The following is a 12,194-nucleotide window of genomic DNA, read 5'->3' as shown; positions in this document are numbered from 1 at the left end:
GAGCAGCACATAAGGCAACATCAGCGGCTAGTAATATACAGAGCAGCACATAAGACAACATCAGCTGCTAGTAATATACAGAGCAGCACATAAGACAACATCAGCTGCTAGTAATATACAGAGCAGCACATAAGACAACATCAGCGGCTAGTAATATACAGAGCAGCACATAAGACAACATCAGCTGCTAGTAACATACAGAGCAGCACATAAGACAACATCAGCTGCTAGTAACATACAGAGCAACACATAAGACAACATCAGCTGCTAGTAACATACAGAGCAACACATAAGACAACATCAGCTGCTAGTAACATACAGAGCAGCACATAAGACAACATCAGCTTCTAGTAACATACAGAGCAGCACATAAGACAACATCAGCTGCTAGTAACATACAGAGCAGCACATAAGACAACATCAGCTGCTAGTAACATACAGAGCAACACATAAGACAACATCAGCAGCTAGTAACATACAGAGCAGCACATAAGACAACAACAGCGGCTAGTAATATACAGAGCAGCACATAAGACAACATCAGCTGCTAGTAATATACAGAGCAGCACATAAGACAACATCAGCTGCTAGTAATATACAGAGCAGCACATAAGACAACATCAGCTGCTAGTAATATACAGAGCAGCACATAAGACAACATCAGCGGCTAGTAATATACAGAGCAGCACATAAGACAACATCAGCTGCTAGTAACATACAGAGCAGCACATAAGACAACATCAGCTGCTAGTAACATACAGAGCAACACATAAGACAACATCAGCTGCTAGTAACATACAGAGCAGCACATAAGACAACATCAGCTTCTAGTAACATACAGAGCAGCACATAAGACAACATCAGCTGCTAGTAACATACAGAGCAGCACATAAGACAACATCAGCTGCTAGTAACATACAGAGCAACACATAAGACAACATCAGCAGCTAGTAACATACAGAGCAGCACATAAGACAACAACAGCGGCTAGTAATATACAGAGCAGCACATAAGACAACATCAGCTGCTAGTAATATACAGAGCAGCACATAAGACAACATCAGCTGCTAGTAATATACAGAGCAGCACATAAGACAACATCAGCTGCTAGTAATATACAGAGCAGCACATAAGACAACATCAGCGGCTAGTAATATACAGAGCAGCACATAAGACAACATCAGCTGCTAGTAACATACAGAGCAACACATAAGACAACATCAGCTGCTAGTAACATACAGAGCAACACATAAGACAACATCAGCTGCTAGTAACATACAGAGCAACACATAAGACAACATCAGCTGCTAGTAACATACAGAGCAGCACATAAGACAACATCAGCTTCTAGTAACATACAGAGCAGCACATAAGACAACATCAGCTGCTAGTAACATACAGAGCAGCACATAAGACAACATCAGCTGCTAGTAACATACAGAGCAACACATAAGACAACATCAGCTGCTAGTAACATACAGAGCAACACATAAGACAACATCAGCTGCTAGTAACATACAGAGCAGCACATAAGACAACATCAGCTTCTAGTAACATACAGAGCAGCACATAAGACAACATCAGCTTCTAGTAACATACAGAGCAGCACATAAGACAACATCAGCTGCTAGTAACATACAGAGCAGCACATAAGGCAACATCAGCTTCTAGTAACATACAGAGCAGCACATAAGACAACACCAGCTGCTAGTAACATACAGAGCAACACATAAGACAACATCAGCTGCTAGTAACATACAGAGCAGCACATAAGACAACATCAGCTGCTAGTAACATACAGAGCAGCACATAAGACAACATCAGCTGCTAGTAACATACAGAGCAGCACATAAGACAACATCAGCAGCTAGTAACATACAGAGCAGCACATAAGACAACATCAGCTGCTAGTAATATACAGAGTAGCACATAAGACAACATCAGCTTCTAGTAACATACAGAGCAGCACATAAGACATCAGCTGCTAGTAGCATACAGAGCAGCACGTAAGACAACATCAGCTTCTAGTAACATACAGAGCAGCACATAAGACAACATCAGCTGCTAGTAATATACAGAGCAGCACATAAGACAACATCAGCTGCTAGTAATATACAGAGCAGCACATAAGACAACATCAGCTGCTAGTAACATACAGAGCAGCACATAAGACAACATCAGCTGCTAGTAACATGCAGAGCAGCACATAAGACAACATCAGCTGCTAGTAACATGCAGAGCATCACATAAGACAACATCAGCGGCTAGTAATATACAGAGCAGCACATAAGACAACATCAGCTGCTAGTAACATACAGAGCAGCACATAAGACAACATCAGCTGCTAGTAACATACAGAGCAGCACATAAGACAACATCAGCTTTTAGTAACATACAGAGCAACACATAAGACAACATCAGCAGCTAGTAACATACAGAGCAGCACATAAGACAACATCAGCTGCTAGTAATATACAGAGTAGCACATAAGACAACATCAGCTTCTAGTAACATACAGAGCAGCACATAAGGCAACATCAGCTGCTAGTAACATAAAGAGTAGCACATAAGACAACATCAGCTTCTAGTAACATACAGAGCAGCACATAAGACAACATCAGCTTCTAGTAACATACAGAGCAGCACATAAGACAACATCAGCTTCTAGTAACATACAGAGCAGCACATAAGACAACATCAGCTGCTAGTAATATACAGAGCAGCACATAAGACAACATCAGCTGCTAGTAATATACAGAGCAGCACATAAAACAACATTGGTGGCTAGTAATATACAGAGCAGCACATAAGACAACATCAGCTGCTAGTAACATACAGAGCAGCACATAAGACAACATCAGCTGCTAGTAATATATAGAGCAGCACATAAGACAACATCAGCTGCTAGTAATATACATAGCAGCACAAAAGACAACATCAGCTGCTAGTAACATGCAGAGCAGCACATAAGACAACATCAGCTGCTAGTAACATGCAGAGCATCACATAAGACAACATCAGCGGCTAGTAATATACAGAGCAGCACATAAGACAACATCAGCTGCTAGTAACATACAGAGCAGCACATAAGACAACATCAGCTGCTAGTAACATACAGAGCAGCACATAAGACAACATCAGCTTTTAGTAACATACAGAGCAGCACATAAGACAACATCAGCTGCTAGTAATATACAGAGCAGCACATAAGACAACATCAGCAGCTAGTAACATACAGAGCAGCACATAAGACAACATCAGCTGCTAGTAACATACAGAGCTGCACATAAGACAACATCAGCGGCTAGTAATATACAAAGCAGCACATAAGACAACATCAGCAGCTAGTAATATACAGAGCAGCACATAAGACAACATCAGCAGCTAGTAACATACAGAGCAGCACATAAGACAACATCAGCTGCTAGTAACATACAGAGCAGCACATAAGACAACATCAGCGGCTAGTAATATACAGAGCAGCACATAAGACAACATCAGCTGCTAGTAACATACAGAGCAGCACATAAGACAACGTCAGCTGCTAGTAACATAGAGAGCAGCATATAAGACAACATCAGCAGCTAGTAACATACAGAGCAGCACATAAGACAACATCAGCTGCTAGTAACATACAGAGCAGCACATAAGACAACATCAGCGGCTAGTAATATACAGAGCAGCACATAAGACAACATCAGCTGCTAGTAACATACAGAGCAGCACATAAGACAACATCAGCAGCTAGTAACATACAGAGCAACACATAAGACAAGATCAGCTGCTAGTAATATACAGAACAGCACATAAGACAACATCGGTGGCTAGTAACATACAGAGCAGCACATAAGACAACATCAGTGGCTAGTAATATACAGAGCAGCACATAAGACAACATCAGTGGCTAGTAATATACAGAACAGCACATAAGACAACATCAGTGGCTAGTAATATACAGAGCAGCACATAAGACAACATCAGTGGCTAGTAATATACAGAGCAGCACATAAGACAACATCAGTGGCTAGTAATATACAGAACAGCACATAAGACAACATCAGTGGCTAGTAACATACAGAGCACCACATAAGACAACATCAGTGGCTAGTAATATACAGAGCAGCACATAAGACAACATCAGCTGCTAGTAACATACAGAGCAGCACATAAGACAACATCAGCGGCTAGTAATATACATAGCAGCACATAAGACAACATCAGCTTCTAGTAATATACAGAGCAGCACATAAGACAACATCAGTGGCTAGTAATATACAGAACAGCACATAAGACAACATCAGTGGCTAGTAATATACAGAACAGCACATAAGACAACATCAGTGGCTAGTAACATACAGAGCAGCACATAAGACAACATCAGTGGCTAGTAATATACAGAGCAGCACATAAGACAACATCAGCTGCTAGTAACATACAGAGCAGCACATAAGACAACATCAGCGGCTAGTAATATACAGAGCAGCACATAAGACAACATCAGCTTCTAGTAATATACAGAGCAGCACATAAGACAACATCAGTGGCTAGTAATATACAGAACAGCACATAAGACAACATCAGCTGCTAGTAACATACAGAGCAGCACATAAGACAACATCAGCAGCTGGTAATATACAGAACAGCACATAAGACAACATCAGCTGCTAGTAACATACAGAGCAGCACATAAGACAACATCAGCTGCTAGTAACATACAGAGCAGCACATAAGACAACATCAGCAGCTGGTAATATACAGAGCAGCACATAAGACATTATTAGCAGCTGGTAATATACAGAGCAGCACATAAGACAACATCAGCTGCTAGTAACATACAGAGCAGCACATAAGACAACATCAGCGGCTAGTAATATACAGAGCAGCACATAAGACAACATCAGCTGCTAGTAATATACAGAGTAGCACATAAGACAACATCAGTGGCTAGTAATATACAAAACAGCACATAAGACAACATCAGCTGCTAGTAACATACAGAGCAGCACATAAGACAACATCAACAGCTGGTAATATACAGAACAGCACATAAGACAACATCAGCTGCTAGTAACATACAGAGCAGCACATAAGACAACATCAGCTGCTAGTAACATACAGAGCAGCACATAAGACAACATCAGCAGCTGGTAATATACAGAGCAGCACATAAGACAACATCAGCAGCTGGTAATATACAGAGCAGCACATAAGACATTATTAGCAGCTGGTAATATACAGAGCAGCACATAAGACATTATTAGCAGCTGGTAATATACAGAGCAGCACATAAGACAACATCAGCTGCTAGTAACATACAGAGCAGCACATAAGACAACATCAGCTGCTAGTAACATACAGAGCAGCACATAAGACAACATCAGCTGCTAGTAACATACAGAGCAGCACATAAGACAACATCAGCTGCTAGTAACATACAGAGCAACACATAAGACAACATCAGCAGCTAGTAATATACAGAGCAGTACATAAGACAACATCAGCGGCTAATAATATACAGAGCAGCACATAAGACAACATCAGCTGCTAGTAACATACAGAGCAGCACATAAGACAACATCAGCGGCTAGTAATATACAGAGCAGCACATAAGACAACATCAGCTTCTAGTAATATACAGAGCAACACATAAGACAACATCAGCTGCTAGTAACATACAGAGCAGCACATAAGACAACATCAGCTTCTAGTAACATACAGAGCAGCACATAAGACAACATCAGCTGCTAGTAACATACAGAGCAGCACATAAGACAACATCAGCTGCTAGTAACATACAGAGCAACACATAAGACAACATCAGCTGCTAGTAACATACAGAGCAACACATAAGACAACATCAGCTGCTAGTAACATACAGAGCAGCACATAAGACAACATCAGCTTCTAGTAACATACAGAGCAGCACATAAGACAACATCAGCTTCTAGTAACATACAGAGCAGCACATAAGACAACATCAGCTGCTAGTAACATACAGAGCAGCACATAAGGCAACATCAGCTTCTAGTAACATACAGAGCAGCACATAAGACAACACCAGCTGCTAGTAACATACAGAGCAACACATAAGACAACATCAGCTGCTAGTAACATACAGAGCAGCACATAAGACAACATCAGCTGCTAGTAACATACAGAGCAGCACATAAGACAACATCAGCTGCTAGTAACATACAGAGCAACACATAAGACAACATCAGCAGCTAGTAACATACAGAGCAGCACATAAGACAACATCAGCTGCTAGTAATATACAGAGTAGCACATAAGACAACATCAGCTTCTAGTAACATACAGAGCAGCACATAAGACATCAGCTGCTAGTAGCATACAGAGCAGCACGTAAGACAACATCAGCTTCTAGTAACATACAGAGCAGCACATAAGACAACATCAGCTGCTAGTAATATACAGAGCAGCACATAAGACAACATCAGCTGCTAGTAATATACAGAGCAGCACATAAGACAACATCAGCTGCTAGTAACATACAGAGCAGCACATAAGACAACATCAGCTGCTAGTAACATGCAGAGCAGCACATAAGACAACATCAGCTGCTAGTAACATGCAGAGCATCACATAAGACAACATCAGCGGCTAGTAATATACAGAGCAGCACATAAGACAACATCAGCTGCTAGTAACATACAGAGCAGCACATAAGACAACATCAGCTGCTAGTAACATACAGAGCAGCACATAAGACAACATCAGCTTTTAGTAACATACAGAGCAACACATAAGACAACATCAGCAGCTAGTAACATACAGAGCAGCACATAAGACAACATCAGCTGCTAGTAATATACAGAGTAGCACATAAGACAACATCAGCTTCTAGTAACATACAGAGCAGCACATAAGGCAACATCAGCTGCTAGTAACATAAAGAGTAGCACATAAGACAACATCAGCTTCTAGTAACATACAGAGCAGCACATAAGACAACATCAGCTGCTAGTAACATACAGAGCAGCACATAAGACAACATCAGCTTCTAGTAACATACAGAGCAGCACATAAGACAACATCAGCTGCTAGTAATATACAGAGCAGCACATAAGACAACATCAGCTGCTAGTAATATACAGAGCAGCACATAAAACAACATTGGTGGCTAGTAATATACAGAGCAGCACATAAGACAACATCAGCTGCTAGTAACATACAGAGCAGCACATAAGACAACATCAGCTGCTAGTAATATATAGAGCAGCACATAAGACAACATCAGCTGCTAGTAATATACATAGCAGCACAAAAGACAACATCAGCTGCTAGTAACATGCAGAGCAGCACATAAGACAACATCAGCTGCTAGTAACATGCAGAGCATCACATAAGACAACATCAGCGGCTAGTAATATACAGAGCAGCACATAAGACAACATCAGCTGCTAGTAACATACAGAGCAGCACATAAGACAACATCAGCTGCTAGTAACATACAGAGCAGCACATAAGACAACATCAGCTGTTAGTAACATACAGAGCAGCACATAAGACAACATCAGCTGCTAGTAATATACAGAGCAGCACATAAGACAACATCAGCAGCTAGTAACATACAGAGCAGCACATAAGACAACATCAGCTGCTAGTAACATACAGAGCAGCACATAAGACAACATCAGCGGCTAGTAATATACAAAGCAGCACATAAGACAACATCAGCAGCTAGTAATATACAGAGCAGCACATAAGACAACATCAGCAGCTAGTAACATACAGAGCAGCACATAAGACAACATCAGCTGCTAGTAACATACAGAGCAGCACATAAGACAACATCAGCGGCTAGTAATATACAGAGCAGCACATAAGACAACATCAGCTGCTAGTAACATACAGAGCAGCACATAAGACAACGTCAGCTGCTAGTAACATAGAGAGCAGCATATAAGACAACATCAGCAGCTAGTAACATACAGAGCAGCACATAAGACAACATCAGCTGCTAGTAACATACAGAGCAGCACATAAGACAACATCAGCGGCTAGTAATATACAGAGCAGCACATAAGACAACATCAGCAGCTAGTAACATACAGAGCAGCACATAAGACAACATCAGCAGCTAGTAACATACAGAGCAACACATAAGACAAGATCAGCTGCTAGTAATATACAGAACAGCACATAAGACAACATCGGTGGCTAGTAACATACAGAGCAGCACATAAGACAACATCAGTGGCTAGTAATATACAGAGCAGCACATAAGACAACATCAGTGGCTAGTAATATACAGAACAGCACATAAGACAACATCAGTGGCTAGTAATATACAGAGCAGCACATAAGACAACATCAGTGGCTAGTAATATACAGAGCAGCACATAAGACAACATCAGTGGCTAGTAATATACAGAACAGCACATAAGACAACATCAGTGGCTAGTAACATACAGAGCACCACATAAGACAACATCAGTGGCTAGTAATATACAGAGCAGCACATAAGACAACATCAGCTGCTAGTAACATACAGAGCAGCACATAAGACAACATCAGCGGCTAGTAATATACATAGCAGCACATAAGACAACATCAGCTTCTAGTAATATACAGAGCAGCACATAAGACAACATCAGTGGCTAGTAATATACAGAACAGCACATAAGACAACATCAGTGGCTAGTAATATACAGAACAGCACATAAGACAACATCAGTGGCTAGTAACATACAGAGCAGCACATAAGACAACATCAGTGGCTAGTAATATACAGAGCAGCACATAAGACAACATCAGCTGCTAGTAACATACAGAGCAGCACATAAGACAACATCAGCGGCTAGTAATATACAGAGCAGCACATAAGACAACATCAGCTTCTAGTAATATACAGAGCAGCACATAAGACAACATCAGTGGCTAGTAATATACAGAACAGCACATAAGACAACATCAGCTGCTAGTAACATACAGAGCAGCACATAAGACAACATCAGCAGCTGGTAATATACAGAACAGCACATAAGACAACATCAGCTGCTAGTAACATACAGAGCAGCACATAAGACAACATCAGCTGCTAGTAATATACAGAGCAGCACATAAGACAACATCAGCAGCTGGTAATATACAGAGCAGCACATAAGACATTATTAGCAGCTGGTAATATACAGAGCAGCACATAAGACAACATCAGCTGCTAGTAACATACAGAGCAGCACATAAGACAACATCAGCGGCTAGTAATATACAGAGCAGCACATAAGACAACATCAGCTGCTAGTAATATACAGAGTAGCACATAAGACAACATCAGAGGCTAGTAATATACAAAACAGCACATAAGACAACATCAGCTGCTAGTAACATACAGAGCAGCACATAAGACAACATCAACAGCTGGTAATATACAGAACAGCACATAAGACAACATCAGCTGCTAGTAACATACAGAGCAGCACATAAGACAACATCAGCTGCTAGTAACATACAGAGCAGCACATAAGACAACATCAGCAGCTGGTAATATACAGAGCAGCACATAAGACAACATCAGCAGCTGGTAATATACAGAGCAGCACATAAGACATTATTAGCAGCTGGTAATATACAGAGCAGCACATAAGACATTATTAGCAGCTGGTAATATACAGAGCAGCACATAAGACAACATCAGCTGCTAGTAACATACAGAGCAGCACATAAGACAACATCAGCTGCTAGTAACATACAGAGCAGCACATAAGACAACATCAGCTGCTAGTAACATACAGAGCAGCACATAAGACAACATCAGCTGCTAGTAACATACAGAGCAACACATAAGACAACATCAGCAGCTAGTAATATACAGAGCAGTACATAAGACAACATCAGCGGCTAATAATATACAGAGCAGCACATAAGACAACATCAGCTGCTAGTAACATACAGAGCAGCACATAAGACAACATCAGCGGCTAGTAATATACAGAGCAGCACATAAGACAACATCAGCTTCTAGTAATATACAGAGCAGCACATAAGACAACATCAGTGGCTAGTAATATACAGAACAGCACATAAGACAACATCAGCTGCTAGTAACATACAGAGCAGCACATAAGACAACATCAGCAGCTGGTAATATACAGAACAGCACATAAGACAACATCAGCTGCTAGTAACATACAGAGCAGCACATAAGACAACATCAGCTGCTAGTAACATACAGAGCAGCACATAAGACAACATCAGCAGCTGGTAATATACAGAGCAGCACATAAGACAACATCAGCAGCTGGTAATATACAGAGCAGCACATAAGACATTATTAGCAGCTGGTAATATACAGAGCAGCACATAAGACATTATTAGCAGCTGGTAATATACAGAGCAGCACATAAGACAACATCAGCTGCTAGTAACATACAGAGCAGCACATAAGACAACATCAGCTGCTAGTAACATACAGAGCAGCACATAAGACAACATCAGCTGCTAGTAACATACAGAGCAGCACATAAGACAACATCAGCTGCTAGTAACATACAGAGCAACACATAAGACAACATCAGCAGCTAGTAATATACAGAGCAGTACATAAGACAACATCAGCGGCTAATAATATACAGAGCAGCACATAAGACAACATCAGCTGCTAGTAACATACAGAGCAGCACATAAGACAACATCAGCTGCTAGTAACATACAGAGCAGCACATAAGACAACATCAGCTGCTAGTAACATACAGAGCAGCACATAAGACAACATCAGCGGCTAGTAATATACAGAGAAGCACATAAGACAACATCAGCTGCTAGTAACATACAGAGCAACACATAAGACAACATCAGCAGCTAGTAATATACAGAGCAGTACATAAGACAACATCAGCGGCTAATAATATACAGAGCAGCACATAAGACAACATCAGCTGCTAGTAACATACAGAGCAGCACATAAGACAACATCAGCGACTAGTAATATACAGAGCAGCACATAAGACAACATCAGCTTCTAGTAATATACAGAGCAGCACATAAGACAACATCAGTGGCTAGTAATATACAGAACAGCACATAAGACAACATCAGCTGCTAGTAACATACAGAGCAGAACTTAAGACATCAGCAGCTGGTAATATACAGAACAGCACATAAGACAACATCAGCTGCTAGTAACATACAGAGCAGCACATAAGACAACATCAGCAGCTGGTAATATACAGAGCAGCACATAAGACAACATCAGCAGCTGGTAATATACAGAGCAGCACATAAGACATTATTAGCAGCTGGTAATATACAGAGCAGCACATAAGACATTATTAGCAGCTGGTAATATACAGAGAAGCACATAAGACAACATCAGCTGCTAGTAACATACAGAGCAGCACATAAGACAACATCAGCTGCTAGTAACATACAGAGCAGCACATAAGACAACATCAGCTGCTAGTAACATACAGAGCAGCACATAAGACAACATCAGCTGCTAGTAACATACAGAGCAACACATAAGACAACATCAGCAGCTAGTAATATACAGAGCAGTACATAAGACAACATCAGCGGCTAATAATATACAGAGCAGCACATAAGACAACATCAGCTGCTAGTAACATACAGAGCAGCACATAAGACAACATCAGCTGCTAGTAACATACAGAGCAGCACATAAGACAACATCAGCTGCTAGTAACATACAGAGCAGCACATAAGACAACATCAGCGGCTAGTAATATACAGAGCAGCACATAAGACAACATCAGCGGCTAATAATATACAGAGCAGCACATAAGACAACATCAGCGGCTAGTAATATACAGAGCAGTACATAAGACAACATCAGCGGCTAATAATATACAGAGCAGCACATAATACAACATCAGCTGCTAGTAACATACAGAGCAGCACATAAGACAACATCAGCTGCTAGTAACATACAGAGCAGCACATAAGACAACATCAGCGGCTAGTAATATACAGAGCAGCACATAAGACAACATCAGTGGCTAGTAATATACAGAGCAGCACATAAGACAACATCAGTGGCTAATAATATACAGAGCAGCACATAAGACATTATTAGCAGCTGGTAATATACAGAGCAGCACATGTGCATTGTATAATATATAGAGGTGTATAATGTATTTTTAAATTTAGCTACCACTCGCCTAGCGAGGCTTTTTTCCAGCGCACCCTTAAGACAAGGCTGGTATTTAGAGTTG

This window comes from Bombina bombina, chromosome 11 (assembly GCF_027579735.1).
Source record: "Bombina bombina isolate aBomBom1 chromosome 11, aBomBom1.pri, whole genome shotgun sequence".
Lineage (NCBI taxonomy): Eukaryota > Metazoa > Chordata > Amphibia > Anura > Bombinatoridae > Bombina > Bombina bombina.
Note: the sequence above shows the minus strand (reverse complement) of the source record.